General features: G+C 47.4%; 1 pseudogene and 2 gene segments (V, D, J or C); 1 reads left to right on the top strand and 2 right to left on the bottom strand.

The window, feature by feature from the left end:
• The window catches only part of LOC149862399 (immunoglobulin heavy constant epsilon-like), a 218,535-nt gene that overhangs the window by 87,698 nt on the left and 110,640 nt on the right, over positions 1–20,197 (bottom strand).
• Positions 1–20,197, bottom strand: part of LOC149862402 (Ig gamma chain C region-like) — a 246,711-nt gene that overhangs the window by 116,250 nt on the left and 110,264 nt on the right.
• LOC149862406 (Ig mu chain C region pseudogene) lies at positions 3,232–5,014 on the top strand (annotated as a pseudogene).

The following is a 20,197-nucleotide window of genomic DNA, read 5'->3' as shown; positions in this document are numbered from 1 at the left end:
ACCTCGTGCAGGAACACCTTGAGAAGCTGGATACCTTCAAGTCAGCCGGCCCTGACAATCTGCACCCCAGGGTACTCAAGGAGCTGGCGAGTGTCATAGCCCAGCCCCTGGCACGGATCTTTAAAAACTCCTGGCACTCTGGTGTAGTGCCGGAAGACTGGAAGAAGGCCAATGTGGTGCTGATCTTCAAAAAAGGGAGGAGAGTGGATCCAGCTAACTACAGGCCCATTAGCCTGACTTCTATCCTGGGGAAGATCTTAGAAAAGTTTATTAAGGAGGCCATCCTTGAGGGACTGGCCCAGGCTAACATTCTAAGGGATAGCCAACATGGGTTTGTTGCGGGTAGGTCTTGTTTGACCAATCTCATTTCCTTCTATGACCAGGTGACCTATCACCTGGACAAGGGAGAAGAGATTGATGTCATATATCTTGACTTCAAAAAAGCTTTTGATCTGGTATCCCATGATCACCTCTTGGCCAAACTGGACAGTTGTGGCCTTGGCTGCACCATGATCCGCTGGCTGGGAAATTGGCTCTGTGGTCAGACCCAGAGGGTTGTGATTGATGGGAGTCACTCATCGTGGTGCCCTGTGACCAGTGGGGTCCCTCAAGGTTCTGTCCTAGGACCCATACTGTTCAACATCTTCATTAACGATGTGGACATTGGAGTCAGGAGTGGACTGGCCAAGTTCGCTGATGACACCAAACTTTGGGGCAAAGCATCCATGCCAGAGGACAGGCAGGTGATCCAGGCTGACCTGGACAAGCTCAGCAAATGGGCAGACAAGAACCTGATGGTGTTTAACACCGATAAATGCAAGGTTCTCCACCTTGGGAGGAAAAACCTGCAGCACCCTTATAGGCTCGGCAGTGCTACGTTGGTTAGCACTACAGAAGAAAGAGACTTGGGGGTCATCATTGACCACAAGATGAACATGAGCCTGCAATGCGATGCTGTGGCTAGTAAAGTGACCAAAACGCTGGCTTGCATCCATAGATACTTCTCGAGCAAATCCCGGGATGTCATTCTCCCCTTGTACTCAGCCTTGGTGAGGCCGCAGCTGGAGCACTGCATCCAGTTTTGGGCTCCACAATTCAAAAAGGATGTGAAGAAGCTTGACAGAGTCCAGAGGAGAGCCACGCGCATGATCAGAGGTCAGGAAACCAGATCTTACGATGACAGGCTGAGAGCCACGGGACTCTTTAGCCTGGAAAAGTGTAGGCTCAGGAGTGATCTGATGGCCACCTATAAATTTATTAAGGGTGACCACCAGCATCTGGGGGAACGTTTGTTCACCAGAGCGCCCCAAGGGATGACGAGGTCGAATGGTCACAAACTCCTGCAAGACCGTTTCAGGCTGGACATAAGGAAGAATTTCTTTACTGTCCGAGCCCCCGAGGTCTGGAACAGTCTGCCAGCGGAGGTGGTTCAAGCACCTACATTGAACACCTTCAAGAGTAAATTGGATGCTTATCTTGCTGGGATCCTATGAACCCAGGTGACTTCCTGCCCTTTGGGCAGGGGGCTGGACTCGATGATCTCCCGAGGTCCCTTCCAGCCCTAATGTCTATGAAATCTATGAAAACTATGTTCCACCCTTCAATTAGCCCTTGGAAGAGCAAGGAAGCTGCCAGTCTTGTACTTTCCCTTCCCCACCTGATAGAGGTAATGATGAGAGCAATAATGCATGTTCAGCCTCTTCCCAGTGTTGTGTTATAACAAGGGGGATATCCTTCTAGACATCCACAGCCTAATATAAAACCCCTCATTTCCCTCCCAGAGCTGGGGACAACCCTTGATGTACCCTTTCCATCTCTAGTTACAGTTTTCTTCCTCCAGGCCAGCTGCTCTGATAGAAACCTTCATAATCACATAACAGGAAGTATTCATGGAACTCACCAAAGTGTTGATCATGGTAGGCCAAAACCATGAGCTGTAGACAGAGGGGCCTCCCATCCTTGATCTCACTGCAGCACTAGGGGATGCTGTAATGCAGGATAAGGGATGAGGCACTCAACTCTGGCTGGACCTTACAACATTGCTTTCTCTCCCCTTACAGGTGATGGGGCCCTATCTGTCTACCCCATGGCTCCCTGCTGCAGTGAACCCTCCTCCCAGATCCCCTTGGGTTGTCTGGTCAGCAGTTACTTCCCTGAGCCTGTCTCACTGTAATGGAGCAAGACATCTGGGGCTGTTTCCACTGGCATCAAAACTTTTCCATCAGCTTGGGACTCCACTTATGGGTTCTACACCACGAGCAGCCAGCTCACTGTCCCAGCCAAGAGTTGTGAGTCCCAGAACTACCAGTGCACTGTGATTCACCAGGAAACAGGGTCCCCGTGTCACCAAGAAGCCTGGTAGGTGCTGGGCTGAGCTCCTTGGGTTCCTTCTGTAGTGTCTCCAGTAGGGTGAGAGGCCAGCTGGTTATACAACAACCAAATGGGTGGTCCCAGTGGATAGATGCATAGCACTAGAGAGAGGGATGTATGCATTAAAAGATTTTATGGAGGCACAGGTGAGAGGGAAAGAGATGGGAAGACCATGGACAAGCAGAAGGGGAGAGCATCAAAGTGACAGAAGAGAGATAGATAAATGAGATATTAAGAGGGAAAAGGAAGGAGGATCGCTGGTATAGAGGAAGATGTTGAATATCTGGCAGAGGTACTTTCTAGCATGACTGGGATAGCAGGAGTCTACACGTTGGGGCCCTGCTAGATTTGCTGGGGGAGGGCATGGGCAGGTTTATGGTTCTGGACATTTATCCTTTTATTCTTTCTTCATGAGTAAGTCAATAGCTGAGAAATGAGGAGGAAAGTGGAGTGTGGTTGCAGGTCTCATCTGATCTGCAGCTAGTGTTTCTGAGACTATGCTTTCACTCCACTCTGTCTTTCTCTCTGCTCCCAGATTGCCCTGTGGTACCTGGTGCCCCCAAGGTGAATCTGCTGCATGAGTCTTCTGTGGGGACGGCTCCACAGAGAAACAGCTGGAGCTATTTTACTTCCTCCAGAACTTCATACCTGACAAAGTCGCAGTGGAATGGCTTGTGAATGGAGTCAAGGAGGCCCTTCTTGGAATGGTCTGTTCCTTTGCAAAGGGCACAAATGGCTTTTTCATGGGCCAAAGCTGAGTGAACATCACTAGGGAGAGCTGGAATAAAAGGGATGTTTACACATGCAAAGTGTCCCACCCTGCATGGGACACAGACTTTAACATGCAGAATGCAAGCGAGTATGAAGGTGAACACCTTTGAGTGAGGCAGGAAAAGGAGTATTGGGCTGATCGAGGAGGTTGGGTGGAAATCTGCATTGCCTCAGGATAGTGGGGACGGTCCATAGAGACCATAATGTTGAGTGATAGGGAAATACAACAGATAGCAAGGAACTGTGGACACTTGAATGGATGTACAGAACAATAGACATGGGATAGATATAGGACTGTCAAAGTAAAAGATGCACCCTGGGCTGCCAAACTAGATCAAAGGCATTCAAAGGCAAGGTACATGTAAAGAGAGCTTGAAATGCCATCACCCATGTTCTACTTGAGGTGGAAAATGGAAATGTTTAAGAGTGAGTGAAAATGTCTGGGGTCTGCCATTGGGCTGGGGGAGGGCAGTGGGGCTTAGTGTTACATCCCAACCCACTCTTATCCCCTTCACCTATTAGTCTGCCCCACAAATATCCCTTGATATTTGTGACCCTGGAAGAATGGCATGTAGTTATCACCTTGCTTCTAAATAAATGTTTTCTGAGCCAAATGCCCAACACTACATTTGATGTCAGCCTTATCTGACCAGACATCAAACCACCCAGGTTTTCCACTTTCCACTGACTGAGCTTTTCTGAAGCCCCACACTCAATTTCACTTACTGCCCTCCACCAGATACCTATGACCCAGTCCCAGTGAAGGTCTTCCTTCCTTTCTCCTTTCCTGGAGGAGCTCTACATAGCTCAAAACACCACCATTACTTGCTTGGTCACCAACCTGGGGATAGTGAGAAGCCCAGAGATCACTTGGAGTTGAGGAACTTGGAACACCTTGGACGTGGTGACTGGGCAGCCAGTTCAGCAAGGAAATGGCACCTACAATGTTACCAGCAGCCTGTGGGTGTGTGTGGAGGAGTGGAAGTCTGGGGAGAAATTCACCTGCACGGTGAAGTACCCAAACATCCTATCAGCCATCACCAAATCCATTCACAAGACCCAAGGTATGGAGACAGCATAGTTCATGAGATGGCATCAACCTTTCTCTGGACAAAGATTGAGGCACAGCCTAGATCAGGGGTGGGAAATTATTTTGGGTGGAGGGCTGCTTAGTGAGTTTTGGCAAGCCATTGAGAGCCACATGACAGGCAGCCAGGGGTAGATAAATATTAATTTCCTAAAATTTTTAGGGACCCTGTGGGCCAGAAAGAATGGGGAGATGGGACTCCTGTCTTATATCCCAAGCCTTGGGAGAAAAGTGAGGAATAGTGGTCAAAGGAAGGAGACTCTCAGGTTCAGGACTCCTGGGTCCTTTCTCACATCCTGGGCTGGGAGTGGGTTCATATTCCTGGAGGAGTCAGGACACCTGGACTCAGTTCATGACCAGTAGTCATTGACTTATTTTCGTGTGGCAGCTGTTAATGTACAGGCTTCATCTGTCTACATCTACCCTCCCTCTGCTGATGAGCTGACCCTGCAGGAATCAGCCACCATGACCTGCCTAGCCAAGGGCTTCTGCCCCAGTGACATCCTGGTGACATGGACCCAGCAGGACCAGCCTGTGTCCTAGGAAGCCTTCATCAATGTTGGAGCCTTCTGGGATACTGTGCAGAAGGAGGAGAGCTACTTCATCTACAGCAAGCTCAGTGTCCCAGCTTCAGAGTGGCAGCAGGGAGACACATTTGCCTGAGTGGTGGGCCATGAAGGCCTCCCGATGGCCTTCACCCACAGAAGTATGGACAAAGCCTCTGGTAAACCCACCACTGTCAACGTCTTTGTGGTTTTGTTTGACACTGAGGTCACCTGCTACTGAGGGGCAGAGTCCTGTGAGTCTTGTGTGTCTGTAGTGCCTTGTAGCCTGTGTGGAAAGCCCAGGGAGCTCCTGTAATCAGAGTTTGGCTGTATGTCTAAATAAAAAAGCAACTGGCTAGAGTTTGTTTTCAGTAGGGTGGTATGTTCTGGTGGGTGCGTTCTTTCAGTCATTCATAGTTTCATAGTTGGTAGGGTCAGAAGGTACCTGAGTAGATCATCAAGTCCAATCCCCTGCCATGGGCAGGAAAAAATGCTGGGGTCAAATGAGCCCAGAAAGGTGATTATCTAACCTCCTTTTGAAGACCCCCAGGGTAGGAGCAAGCACCACTTCCCTTGGAAGTTGGTTCCAGATCCTAGCCTCCCTGACTGTGAAGTAGTACTTCCTAATTCTATTTTTCTCATCCATATTTTCTTCTTTCTTCAGCATCTAGCTACATATTTTCTTTACCACAGCATCAATGGGTGCAAGATAAATTCAGGCTAGTCCAAATTATTCTGAAGGGGCACTTTTGACAAACCACTGGAACATATTGTCAAGAGAAGGCATTGTTTCTCTTTCTTTGAGACTTCACATTAGGACAGGATGCCTTAGTCAAACATAAGGATTTGGGTTTAGTGTAGGGGTATTGGAGAGAATTTTCCCTGCTGTTATATGGGGACTGAGCTGGTAGAATCTATGTAACTAACTTCTGTAACCGGCTGGTGCAAAGAAAGTCAAGGTACTTATTAGACACCCAGTATATGGGCCAGGAGTTATGAACTCGCTGGTCAGGAATCCTTGCCTCTTGACTACACTGGACCTTGGGATTTGCAGCCAATGGGACTTGTTCTTGGTCATGGAGTGAGGGCAGCTGAACCTGGCAGAGCTCAGAGAGTGGAAGAATTCACAGGTGCCTTAGGGATTAAATGACTGCAAGTGAATCCTTAAATTGGGAATCATTGGGTGGCTTTGGGCATCTCATCCTTGGACGGGCAGAATGGCCTTAGAATCCTGTTTGATGTGCTGCAGGGATACGCATTGGGGAATTATACCTAAAGGCCCTCTTACGCCAGGCAATATGTGGTTCAGTTCCACTGGGTTCTTTGGAATAAAGTGGACCATTCTTACAGAGGCTGAGATTTAAGGAGAGCCAGGGACACTTTGCAAAAATGCTAGATCTTTGAAACCTCTTAATTAAGAATCCCCCACATCTTCAGAGTGGTCTTATTGCTTCTGGTTGGGAAAAGGCTGCCCTGAGTTATGTTTGTACATTGCCTGGTATCCAGTCCATAGGCTGGGGCTGTTTGGGACTGCAACAGTATGAACAATAATAGTGGATGACTCAGATTTCAGCCAGTATGAAAGGATGTGGAAAGAGAAATTCAAGTTTCAAGACCTGCCCAAATCTTCCTTGTGCCACATAAGCACCTGAAAACCCCACCTCAGATCAGGACTTCCTCATGGAGGGGTAATGCACAGATGCAGCATAAGGGATGATTCCTGTCCCAAAGATATATCTAAACAGATAAAAGGAATAAAAGAAACATTTTCACTGCCACTTTAGCAATGAAACATGGAGAGATCAGGACTGAGATTCACTCATGGAACCAAAAATGGCAAAGGATTTGAACACCATTTCTCCACCACAAATTTATTCTTAGCTCCAGATCTGTCAACATCTGGACCATCTACCTTATAGCAGGAGATTCAAGGAAGTCCTGTGTGCAGTTCATCGAAGTGAGAGTTGAGGGGTGACTTGGCCATGTTTAAAACTACCCAGAGAGTGAGGAGGTGTCTGAGAATAGATGGCCCCTGAATACAGCAGACAAATGCGAAGGGGATTCAATGACCAGAAGCTGAAGATAGGAAAATTCAGAAACAAGATGCACTTTTTCATCACTAGAGGGAACAAATAATTGAAATGATTTACCTGGAGATGCAGTGGATTCTCCAGCACCTGGAGCCTTCACATCATATCTGTCTTTGTGAATGCTCTCCTCTGGTTCCAGTAGGAGTTGTGGACTTGAGGCCCTCTGATTCCTGAGGATGAGGGTCTTTGGTGTACATGAAGCAGGTTGTCAGAATCAATGACCACATCAGTTCCTTACCTCCTTGAAATTTTAGCTTAAACTGACCGAAGGTGTTACTGACCATGCTGGGAAGAGAACCAAAATCGTACAAAAGCCATAAAGCCAGGGTTCTCATCTTTCTTGGCCTTCAAAGTTGTATGAGCAAGCCCTTCTCTAAGGACAGTTGGGCAGTGACTGAAAATCAGTGTTGACCTTTGAGAAAGGCCAGGTTTAAACAGTGTTGAGAATCCCTCATGCCCTTTGCTAGTGGGGTTGATGACCTAGGTATGGCACTGGGGAGATCTCCAGCTTTAAGTGACTGATTCCCAATGTTTCCCAGCCTGGTAGTGAGTGAAAGTTGGAGAGCTTTCAGCTCATATTCACTGGATATGAATCTGCTGCAGAAGTACAGGCGCACAGGTCTGGAAGGGACCTGCTGGACCATTGAGATGACATTCCCATGTGATCACAAGTAAATGCATCATTCAACTTCATTCATGAATTAATCAAGGGCCATGCTAACCACAAGAAGGTTTTTGGTCTCTTCTCCTCCCACTGTATTTATAAAGGACAATCCTATCTTCTCTCAGCATTTATTTTGCTAGTCTGTACACGCCAAGGTCTTTGACTCTCCTAAGACAGGCTGTTCATTCCCCTAGTCATCCTAATATACCTTCTCCAGGTCCTAGTTTATATTTCTAGAACATGGTGATCAGATGCATCTACAGTATTCAGGATGAGCTCCTAGCACTAGGACATTTTGAACAATGGCATGAATACATATCTGCCTTTGCTGGAAAGTCCTTACCTGATGCCTAAAAACACAATGGTCTTTTCTGATGAACTTGAGGAACTGGGGGTGAGGTGCTGATGTTTTCTTTTTTTGGAAATCATTTTGAATAGGGAGATGGCTTTTGATTTGGGGTCTGGTTCATGGTTAGGCATATTGTGGGTTTTGACAGCCCCATTATTATGTGAATTACAGTACTATGTAGAAGTCTGTATTTAGTGAGGGACCCCAATCTTCCAGGGTCTATGTATATACATAAAGTCCTTGCCAAAAGTTTTGGGGAGGAAAAGAGAGGGCTAGTAACCTGCATGATGACATGACAGGGTCCATGGTAGAGATCAAAATAGAACCTAGGTGTCCTAGCCTGGTATGGGTTTTCAGAAGTTGCAACCTTGATGTATGTGGGGCAAACTATCCATCTCACAAACAAAGGGACATGTTTAAGGGCCGGGACCCTGACTTCTTCCAGACAGCTGTTCTTACTGGACATTATTGTGGCAGGGACTAAGAAGTCATCACCATTTGGTGGGTCCTTATAGCTTGACTCAATGGCATGTTGGTTTCTTATCCTGATTTCTATTAAAGAGCATCTCTGGTTTCCCCATGAAGGGTTAAAGGGGAAGCCATTTTAAATGGATATCTGTCTTGTCCCAAGCTCTTTTCTTTGAGGTGTTGGACCCAAGGGGATTATGATGAAGATGGAGAAGAAGAACCTGACCATTTTTGGACAGCTTTTACCTTTATTGTTCTCCTTCTATTCAGCCTTTGCTATAGCACTGGTGTGAATAGTCATTATACATAGGTTCAAGGTAATAATGGCCCTCTATTCCCATGCTTATGGTTCACTTCTTACCAGGAACAAGTACTTGACCAAGAATTTGCCAGGGAATTGGCTGAGGCTGCACGCTTTCAGTGCACAGTCATCATATGAGATTCAACCTGGACATCTCATGGGATGAGTACTCAGCCAAATCTGGTCGGTCACAAAGCTTCCTTACATGTGTGGATGAGCTCTACCTGTCTCAAGATGTTTATGGGCCAACAAGAGGCCAGGCACTGCTGGACCTAGTACTCGCCATAGGGGATGACCTAATCAGTGACCTAAGAACTGAAGGGAAGTTAGGTGACAGTGACCATGAGTTGATCACTTTTACCCTTTATCACAAAGCTGGCAAGTCAGCCAGCAATGCAGTAGTCCTCAACTTTAGGAAAGCGGACTTTCATAAGCTCGGGAGGCTTGTTCTTGAGGCCCTGAGAGAACATGATTTCACAGGAAGGGGAGTTCAGGAAGAGTGGTTGGTCCTTAAAGAAGCAATCCTAGAAGCACAAGGGGAGTCTGTTCCAACCTGTAGGAATGGTGGAAAAAGGGCTCAACAACCCCCTTGGCTCAACAGAGAACTCATGCATCTCCTACATCTAAAAAGAGAGGCAGATAAAGGATATAAGACAGGAAACACCACTAAGGAGGAGTATACTGTACTGGTCTGCACTTGAAGGGAGCAAATTAGAAAAGCCCAGGCTGCACCTGAACTCCATTTGGTTACATGAATCAAGGAAAATCAAAAGTCCTTCTTTAGATATGTGGGGAGTTGAAAGAAAAACAAGGGCAACATTGGATCCCTGCTAAACCAGCTGGGACAGCTGACTGCCAACACCCAGAAAAAAGCCAATCTGCTTAATGATTACTTTGCACTGGTTTTTCACCAGCCCAAAGGGACCACCCTGCCTAACATGATGTGGTATGACCAAGATGAGGACGAATATATGCCCACCATTGATGTGGATCTTGTAAGGGATCATCTTGAGAGGCTGGACCCCCATAAATCAGCTGGTCCAGATAGGTTGCACTCAACAGTGCTAAAGGAACTGGCAGACATCACAGTGCAGCTACTGGCAAGGGTATCTGAGAACTCATGGTGCCCAGACAAAGTACTGGAAGATTGGAAGAGGGCCAATGTGGTGTCCATCTTCAAGAAAGTGAGGAAAGAAGACCTGGGAAACTACAAGCTAATCAGTTTGACCTCAGTCCCTGATTGGGAAGATTTTGGAAAAAATATCAAAGAAACCATTCTTGACAGGCTAAATGAAGGCAACATTCTGAGGGAAAGCCAACACAGTTTTGTTGCAGGTAGGTCTTTGGCCTGTCTCCTCTCTCCTGTCTGTTCTCGCACCGTCTTCACCTAGACAATCAATCGCGTCTGCCTAGGTCCTATGTGCAGACCCCAGAGGATACCTCGGTCATCTTTCGGGAGACCCTCTAACTCACCTGCCATGACTTTGAATGACTCTTCAGTGGAGGGGGTCCCCTTTGGACTTGCCTCAAGGGTTGTCATGTGTCTCGGCATGTGCTCATGAGGCTCCAACCTCCCCTATACCCCGGCCATGCGCCACCCTTGTGAGATGAGCTTCTCAGTCTAGTTTGCAGCCAGCCTCCACAGGTATCTTCTCTGGCCTGTGCATCACCTCTCAATGGCAGCCACCCTGGGCCCATGATCGGACCCGGTGGGTGGGCCTGGAGACCCACAGTTTTCAGGCCTGTCTTCTCTGGGTCCCTTAGTGCCTGCCCCCAGTGGGTTCCTCTGCTGCCTCCTTCTCTTCTCTTCCATGAGGTCCTGACAGCCCTTGCCTGGTGCTGAGGACTTCACCCACCTACCCTCACTGAAGGAGATGGCAATGGATGGACCCTAAAAGGGGACCGCTACCATGGCCTGGACTCTAAACTCCTCTTCCCTGAAACACCTGTTGTGACACTGAAATGAACAGACCCACTACCATGGCTACTGGTGTGGTGAAGCCAAAATAAACAAAGAGGGGAAGGACCCCAAAGGAAACAGGATGCTCACTGTGGGCTCCATGCCCCCTTGGCACCCTCAGCCTTGGGCAACCTATGGGTCAGGACCCGTGCCATTGCCCCAGCTGGGGTCCCTCTCTTCCTCTCTCTGGGCCCTGCTTCCGCTCGGGTTTACATCCCTTGTCGCCTGCAGGTAGGCTTGCCTGCCGATTCGCCCTGGGGTTACCGTGGTCTCCTTTGCTGGCTCCTTCAGGCCTCGCTGGTCTTCTTCTGCTTGGGGCTCCCCGCTGCTCCTGCAGCTGCGGCTATCACCACCAGCATTCCTGCCAGTTTCCTTGCTGGCATCTTTAATCCCCACTGATCCATGGCTTGGGGATCTCCCACTGCTCCCACTACTCTGGATGCTGCAGCTGCCGCTGCCGCTGCCTCTGCCAGCCTCTCCACTGGTGTCCTTGGTCCCCATTGGGCTTCCCCAGGTCTGGGATTCCCCGCTGCTTCCACAGCTGCTGCAGCCGGTGCCGGTGCCGGTTCTGCCACTGCTGCAGTCACTGCTGCTGTCACTGCTTCCACCACCCTTACAGTGAAGTAGTTCTTCCTAATATCTAACCTAAACCTCTCCTCCCTCAGCTTGTGGCCATTGTTCCTGGTGACTCCAAGGGGGGCCCTGGTGAACAGACTTTCCCCGAGTCCCTGCTGCTGGCCCCTGATAAGGTTGTAGGCAGCCACAAGATCCCCCCTCAGTCTCCTTTTGCGGAGGCTGAAGAGATTCAGGTCCCTCAGCCTCTCCTCATAGGGCTGGCCACAGAGGCCCTCAACCATACGAGTGGCTTCTTCTGGACATTGGGGACTTTCCTTCTCAGGTGAGTAATTAAATCAACTGGATTCCAATCTGAGTTACTACTTTCTGGTTGCCTCAGAGTCTGTTGCACTTTTGGGACAGAACTGCTCTTGGGAGAATGATTCCTTGGCTTGTCTCACACTAGGGCTTATGCAAGGCTCCTATGATGCTATTCCTGAGTCAGGCAAGAGAGGAGGGTGTAGTCTCAAAAATGGCTGAGGTAGTCAGGGTAAAGGCACAGTTTCCCTGGAGTTAGTGGCTACAATCATATAATAGAGCCATTCTTTATTCTAAGAAACCCTAAATAAGGATAAAGGGAACCCTTTCTCCCTGTTTATAAGGTCCAGGATTTTCAAAGGAGTCCAGGGGAATCCCTATTGAAATCTCACAAAATAACCCATAATCTCTACCAAGATCCTTTACAAGATATTCCTTTGCTTGCATCTCTCAGGATTGCTCTGTTTTGTTTAGCTAGAGCATTGTATTGGAAGTTCTTCATGCCTAGCTGGTTTTGTCACGGGCCCTTGAGTCTTCCTCAGGGAAGAAGCAAAGACATTTTTCAGGAAGGCTTATGCTGTGGCCTGCATTTCCTCCACTCTCTCATGTGACAAGGCAGCAGTGGTTAAGTCTGACTGAATTTCCCTAAGTACAAACATACCCTGTTTGTCAAAACAGCTGTAACCAGATGTTTCCCCTCTGAGTCATTGTGGGGCAGAAACACTGGCGCTGGTAGAGGCAAATTTGGTTATGGGCCTTAGCAATGAAAATGAGATAGGTAAGAGAGATCACAACCTGTAGCATGTTATTCGTGTTACTTTGCACACTTAGGGTACAAAGTAACATGAATAATATACTTTAGGTTGTAGTAACCCTATACTCTGGGCTAACAGCTTTAATCTAAGGAACTCCAGTTGCCATTATTTTTCATAGCTTGCCCCCCATTCACACACAATAACAAGCATTGTAGTAATTTGGGAACTGAGGTTTGCAACAATACAAAGGGAACACAGAAGTCCTGACTCTAAGGTCCTGGTTATAATCATCAGGGAAACTCTGACTACCTGAACCAGGGATAGAACCCAGGTGTCCTGGGATCCAGCCCTTTCTGCCTTTCTCTTCTCCGCTGTAAGAGCCAGGATAACACCCCAAAATCCTAGGGCCCAACCCCTCTCTACTCTAATAAGCTTGAACCCATTCTCTTCACTGAACCAAAGACTGGATCCAGGTGTTCCGATTCCTAACCCTTCCTACTCCAGCCCACTCTGTGGACTTATTTATGAGGGGCAAGGTAATAGCTATGACCCCCAGCCATCCCAGCTGTTACCAGCTCAACTCCAACCTGGGACATTTTGAAGGAGGGGACAAGCCCTATTTTACTCAATATGATAAAAACTTTGGGCTCCTGATATCTCTCTGGAAACTCCATGTTTTTCTGGCTGGACAACCTGCCCCCTGTGGCTTGCTCCCAAATTTACCATGGTCAGAGAAAGACGTGAACAGGGGTGAGATAAGTGTGAACAGAAAGGAAGTTTGGACCCCCTTTTTCCTCTTTGTACAATGAGTGTAGTAGTTATATCACCCTCTGGAAGAGAGTACAGGAGACCTCGCTTAACGTGGTTTCAGTTAGCGCTATTTTGCTATAGCGCTTATTTAGAATTAATACCCGATTCCGCTGAGTGCTCATCCAGTTTTGCTATAGCGCCCAGTGGAATCAGAGTTTCGGCAGGCCGGTGGGCAGGGAGAAGTGGTGGTGGTGAAGGTGAGTGAGTGGCAGTGAGTGGGCGGGCAGGCATGAGGGCCCAGGGTGGGACGGAAGAAGGGCAGGCCAAGGCTGGCACATGGTGCCGGAGCAGGAGGTGGGGTGGGGTGGGAAGGGTGGAGACAAGTGGCTGCAAAATAGGGGAGGAGCGTGGGGCCCATGGTCCAGGGCTGTCAGGGGCCTGCACCCAGGGTGGGGGGAAGGAGTATGGGGCCTGCGCTAGCATGTGGGGCCCGTGCTGGGGCCAGTGGAAGTCTGTACCCAGAGCAGGGTGGCAGGAGCACTGGTGCCCGGCCTGGAGCAGGCAGGGTGGGGCAGGGAGAAGTGGCAGCAACAGAGGTGAGTAGCACAGGGCCCGCGCCAGTCCCTGGGGCCAGGGCCAGTGGGGCCCAGTGCCCAGAGTGGTGCGGCAGTAGTGCCAGTGCCTGGGCTGGCAAGTGGGGCCGGAGAGGCTGGCGGGCAGGCAGAGGGGGTGGGGAGAGGCAGCAGCAGTGAGCAGCAGTGAGGGGGGGCTGGGTATGAGCGTGGGACCTGTGCCAGTGCTGAGGGCCAGGCCCCGCAGGGGCCCAGAGTGGGGCGGTAGGAGCACAGGCCCCGGCTGGTATGTGGGGCTGGATCACCAGCAGGCAGGCGGGGGAGTGGGGAGAGGTGGCGGGAGAGGCAGTAGCCAATTAATCTCTACTTACATTCATCTCTATGGGGAAATGGGTTTTGCTTAGCGCGGTTCTGCTTAATGCTCAGTTTGTCTGGAACCAATTAAGAGCACTAAGCGGGGCTTGCCTGTAATGGGGGCAATCAAAATTACAAATCAGCAGGCACACCTTCCTTTTTAAGTCCCCCATTGCTAAGCCACCCTGCTCTGGGTTACTCATTCATGGTCCCCTTTTACCTGGATGAAGATGATGAAGCTGCTGTAGAAGAGTGTGACAAGAAAGGGGTCTGTGCAGAGCTTGCAGTTTCCATGGTTTGGTATGGTGTAGTCATCTGACTTGCTATTTGCAATGTGTAAAGCCCTTCATGGTACTGTCATGGGAATCTAGAGGAGGATGAAAAAGGAGAGGGTCATTAGGGAAGGGGTTTTTCATCAATGGAGATGACAACTCATTTGGTGCTATGTGACTGGCACTGCTCTGATCTCAGCAATGCCCCTGCCTCCATCAGTGAACAGGAGCTGGCACAGCCCAGCCAAGACCTGTCTGCTGAAGATCCTGGACATGTTTGGGATGCCCTTTGCCCCTGGGAGAAGAGGTCGTCTCAGAAGAACAGTGAAGGTGTCAGGGAAAGGCTCCTTTTCCAAATGGTTTCACAGATTTCTGATGTAAGAGTCCTCTTAGCCCTTTCCAAAGTGATTTTGAAGCATACCTGCAGCTGTTCTGACTGGGGGGACAAGAAGGCAACAGCCCTTGGCTTTTGTGAAGATACTTCCATTGGAGGGATCCCCAGTGTTGTCAAGGTGGTCTCACTCTCCTCTTTATCCCTAGGGAGGAAGTGTGCTGACCTTTCCCCTGGCCTGCTCTGGTGCAGTGTCCATCCAGGCACTACTTGAAGAAAGGCTTGAAGAAATCACCCCCACCTAGCCCAGATGTTCACAGGTGATATGAGCATAAGTTTCATACCCCAAGAGCAGACAGCTCTGACATGGCTGAGCTGCAGAGATGCCCTGGCTGGCCAGTTGCCCCTGACCATGCCTTCCCTTGCATACACACCTGTGGTTTCCAGTAATGTCACCACCTCAATGCACAGTGGTGTTAGCAGCCCTTTCTAATCTCTGCTCTTACCTGTGCCATGTCCCTATTCTGATCCCCTTTGTTGCACCCTACCACCATATTTTGGGCAGTGAGGCCCCCAAATTTGCTGGGGCCATGGCAGATGTGGTGCCTGCAGCCACAGATGCAGACTCCACTCTTCTCTTGCCTGAGTCAGACCTCTGTTGGTGGTAGCAATGCCTGAGGCTATAATCACCATCCACACCCCCTCACTCTCACTGAAATGGTCCCTTATACACTGGCTTAGGACTTGACTTTCCTCAGGGGATAAACATTGGGTGGCAGCAAGGACCATCGCATTAGCTGGGACATGACATATCACTGGGTCACCAGCTGTGCATGACTGACCACCAAGCTGAGTGTATCTCTTGGATCTTGCAGGGATGCACACCTGTGACCCAACCAAGTGGAACAGGACCCACTGAGGAGGCCATTGCACTAACGCAGCGTCTTTCATCTGGCCAAGGGGCTTACACTGTTGCTGGGTGTTGCCTAGCACGCAATGGTAGGCAAAGTACCCCAAAACAGCAGCTTGGCAGAGATTTTTAGAGGGATTCATGTGGTTAGTTTGAAGCAGATATTAAATAAGGGCCTTCTTTCTGCATCTGACTTTAAAATCAGCCTGTGGAGGCTTTTATAAACAAAAGGGTTAGCTTCCAAGCCATCGGTCTGTGGGCACAAGGCCTTTCCCTCTCTTTCTGTGCCAAGGTACAGTCCTGGCCTCAGCATACCCCTCTTGGAAAGGCTCAGGTTCCCTAGTTTCTCTAGCTGTGTGCTACTGACTGTGCTAGTAGTTCTCTATGTTCAGTGCTATGAGTGCCAGCATTTGTCATTTCATTGACTTGTTTCTTATTATTATTCCTGTTCTGTGGACAGGTCTATCAATCAGAAGTAATTAGTTACCTCTTCCTCATTTCCCAAGGCCACACAGGATGCCTGGGGCAGAGGGCTGAGCTGAACACACGTCTCCCACATTCAAGATTAGCACAATCACCCTCCCACATCAGGATTCTTCCAAGACAAGGATTATCCTGGCCTGTCACAGACTTTATTGGCTTTATTCTCACAACCCTTACCCTTACCATGAGAAAGGGGAAGGCCCTTCTCCCCATTTTACAGATGAGGCACCAAGGCACAGGGAGTCTTGTTGATCATATAATTTCAATCAGGCTTTAACCTTGCAGGTCTCCAGGACAACATAAAAAAACATCTAATTGTTTTTGGGAAGTACCTATCAGGGAAAGTGAGGGGTAGGGTATCACAAGAAATCTATTGACATGCTAGATTGGTGTATTTCTGTATTTTAACACAAAAACATATGTACAGGATGAGAAAAGCAAACACCCGGTGAAATAACAATTGTGCACAGCTGGATTCACGAACATGCATTGTAGCAGAACTTCTTGCTGTAGCTTTGCACTGATAAAGACTGCATTTGGCATGAAGCTGTGGTTGCCAGGCCAGACCAAAAATGGGGGCTAGGGAACAATGGTAAATAAGTCTACAGCAACAATGATGAGAGTCTTTTTACATTGACACGATATCTGAAGACATTTAACAGACAGGTGACTAGATTCTTTGTGCTGAGAAAAGTATGGGAATAATCTTTCAGGAATAATTGCTCTTGTGGGTCTCCTTGTAGGAACAATCCAGGCCACTGGGTTTATTTCACCTGAAAAAGAACACTTTAAAATTATATTTGTTAAAACAATGCTGGAGCAAGTGTCTTTTGCTCATTAAAGATCAGACTACCATTCCTTCTCATCTTTACACCATCCCACTGCTTTTGGTGGCACCCTGAAATTTTTGCTCCACTCTACTCTGTTATTTTCCTTCTCATCTGGAAGAAGGTGGCCCGTGAACCTGGTTTTAAAATGGCAGAGAGATGACAACTGAGAAAGATGTCCTCAGCTGTCTAAGTGATTTAGAATTTCAAGTCCAAATCATTTCAGATGGATTAAGACATCTTTTAGGAGATCTTTTCTAGGTGAATTTCTAGTTGCTGAATTTGCACACATCAATCAGGGGATTGAACTTGGTTACCAGATTGCTGGACTGAGTTTTTAAAAATCTTCTTCCTAATCTCTGGAGTTTGGGTCTACTATGTTATTAATTTCATTCATGCAAAGTCTATCAATGACTTAAGAACCACAGAAAAGGGAAGTAAGCTGCATGAAGTCACTACAAAGCCAGGATAGAACCCAGGTGTCAGACAGTTCAATCTCATGACCAAGACCTAGGTTTTTGAAGGCATTTTGTTCTTGTGGCAATATGATACTGAGTTATTACACCATGTTCCACCCACATGTAACCACTTGCAAGCACTGCAAGTTGAACTGGATATTAAGAAGAGCCAACATTATCATAGTGTTGATACATTTCCCCTGTACCTTGATCAGTGTCACTGTAGCCCCATAGAAAAGACTCAGGATGAAGAGGACGATGAAAGTGGAGGCTGTTTTCCAGACGTTGTAGAGTTCCTCATCTTCAGCATCCTCAAACTCATCTAGATAACCTTTGAACAAAAGCATACACACACATTGTTAGGATTGGTTAGGGACTTTAGTTCTATGGGCTGTCCAAGGGGCTGATGGGGTATTGCCCTGTGGTATTTGGGCTGCAGCAGGCAGGAAGATGGCTATCTGAGGTGAGGTTTCCATCAGACAGACTGTAAACTTTGGTATCAGGAACACCAAAGATGAAGGACAATGAGGCCTTGGAGCCCATTCAGTAGCAGTGAGATTGGGGCAAGGCTAAGATGATTTTCCATCGGAGATATTTGGTTGTAAGTGTCTGGGGAGGTCAAGTCAGAGGGAGCTGCTTATCTCAGAATGAGATTTTCACAAGCCACCAGGACTATATGCTTCCCCAGTCCCCATTAATTCAAGTATCTCTGTCTGGACATTTGGAAAAGGAGGAGAGACCAGGTCAGGCTCTCAGCGGGTGTGAATTACCAGAGTTGCATTATTGGCAGTAGAATAGTGGTTGAATTGTACTAGCAGTGGACCTGTCCATTGACTCGACTTTAGCTACTACCATTAAATCACATCAGGTGTTGGGATGCCTGAGTGGTTTCTAATCCAGTGGAAGAACTCCATTCTCCTGACCTCACTAACTGGGAGTGGGGCGGGGGGTAGGTGAGTGGGGGACAGGGCTGGGGATGGACGGTGGACGGACAACTAAACTAAAGGTCTCTGAGAGTCCTTTGAACATCTCACTGTATGTTTCTAACAATGTTTCTGAAGTGATTAATTGCTGATGTCTGAAGTGACGGAGGACTTTGTTTGTGCTGCATTCATAGGTGATAGATAAATAGATAAAGAAGGAAGGAAAGAAGGAAGGATGGACAGAGATAAGATTTGTTTCAATTGGGGAATACAAATCCATTTTTCAGCTTTAGTAATCTCTGCCCAAATTAATTGTTAAGAGGGAAAATAAATAAAAGGAAAATAGTGAGGGTGAAGAGGGAGGATACTGGTGAGTCTGTATTCAAAGTGTAACTTGATCTATAGGTAGAAAACTATATCTTTCTCCAGTCATGGGATATCTTTGAGCTGCTGGGTGACTCCAGACTTGTAGACAGAAGACTGGAGGTGTAGTAGCTCAAACTGAAAAAGGGTGGCATATTATTTTCTCTGTTGGGGGCTATGCGTACTCTATGCCTGTTCTGTTGCATTAAAGAGGACTTACATGTTATGTAGCCATTGTGATGGCCATTCTAATGCCAGTCTGTTCCACACTCTTCATTTTGGCCAATACTGCTTTTAAAGAATAGATGAACATACAGTTGGTTAAACATATGGAGGATCAGGGATTGTGAAAAAAATTTGGTGAAAGTGACTGTATGAAGAGCAAGTTGAAAAGGCTTTTTACTCATGGACTATGAGCCACATAAAATCAATGTGAAGAAACTGCAAAAGACTTGGTTGTTTTAGAAAGGTGTTTCTCTGAATTCCTTGATTATTTGGGAAATCTCAAAATTTCTTCTTTCCTACTATGGAAATTAGATTGGGGTAAGGTTGGGTTGGACCTTGACTGACCACATGTGTTCAAGGACTTGCTTATATTTTTTTCCAGAGAAAGTACTTGGAAGTTGCATCTGGCATACAGGAGAAATGCTTTGTTTTATCTTCAGCATAGGTAGGTCTGGGTCTACTCCTGTTTTGCAAAGAATTGAATGCAGAGCCTGGAGGAAGAGGATCTTAATTATAATCTGAGAGTCTTGGTTTGTTTTGAAATTCTGATTTTTTTTTTTGCTTATGAGAATGAAAGGCATTATTTTTGAGGAGTGAGATTTCCTTTCTCCCCCATTAAAGTGCTTTTTTGGGGAAAGTATTTGAAAACCAAAAATATTTACTTCAAAGCGGAGATACTACAATTCAGAAATGGTGCCCTAATGCTCCACAGGTGCGTTAGCAAAAGGTTGGACTTCCTGATCAGCCTATTATCTCTCTCATGGGGCACTATGATAATGAGAAAAAGTGACTTGCAAACAAGCCATGACTGTAGTGGATCATGGGAGAGAAAGTCCAGCTGAATTTCCAATGGGGAGAATGCATACAGAAGGACCTTGAACATGGACCATGGGGCTCCCATAAAGCCCTGCAGCAGCATTTCAGACTCGGAATATTAGTTGTTTTGAACACCCTCCCCTCTTCTTCTTTTTAATCAAAAAAGGTCAAAATTTGCTGTGGGCAGTGACCACAGTTCCCTACAAGATCATTTAATCAAAAGACAATTGTTTAATCTATCAACAACTTTGAAAAAATTAAGCCTGTGCTTCAAGCCAGCCCCTCTTTTATATCTGAACCTACCAAAGGTTGATAATTAAGACACCCAAATGAACCTACAGTCAGACTCTTGTTCCTTGAAGGAGACCTTCTATTACTTATATTACTTATTATGGGTTTCCTTTCCTTCCTTCTGTGGTGTTTATCTAACTCTCCACCCCACATATCCTACACAGCATTATGTAGATCTAATGACTCTGTAGTTCACCTACACACCCACTGCCCCTTTGGTTAATTCTTTTTTCTTATCATGTCATCTGAGGATCCATCACACAAAAGGAAATATTTTGGGTCATTACTAATCTGGGGTGGAATTTGTGACACAGAAGAGAGGAGAGGAGAAGCATACATTTCTTTGTTTCATTCCCTCATGCTCTTTAGCCCAGAAGCCCCTTCTGAAA

This window comes from Crocodylus siamensis, chromosome 6 (genome assembly GCF_052110815.1).
Source record: "Crocodylus siamensis isolate JL-2025a chromosome 6, ASM5211081v1, whole genome shotgun sequence".
Classification (NCBI taxonomy): Eukaryota; Metazoa; Chordata; order Crocodylia; family Crocodylidae; genus Crocodylus; species Crocodylus siamensis.
This window is presented reverse-complemented; position numbering and strand designations above follow the sequence as displayed.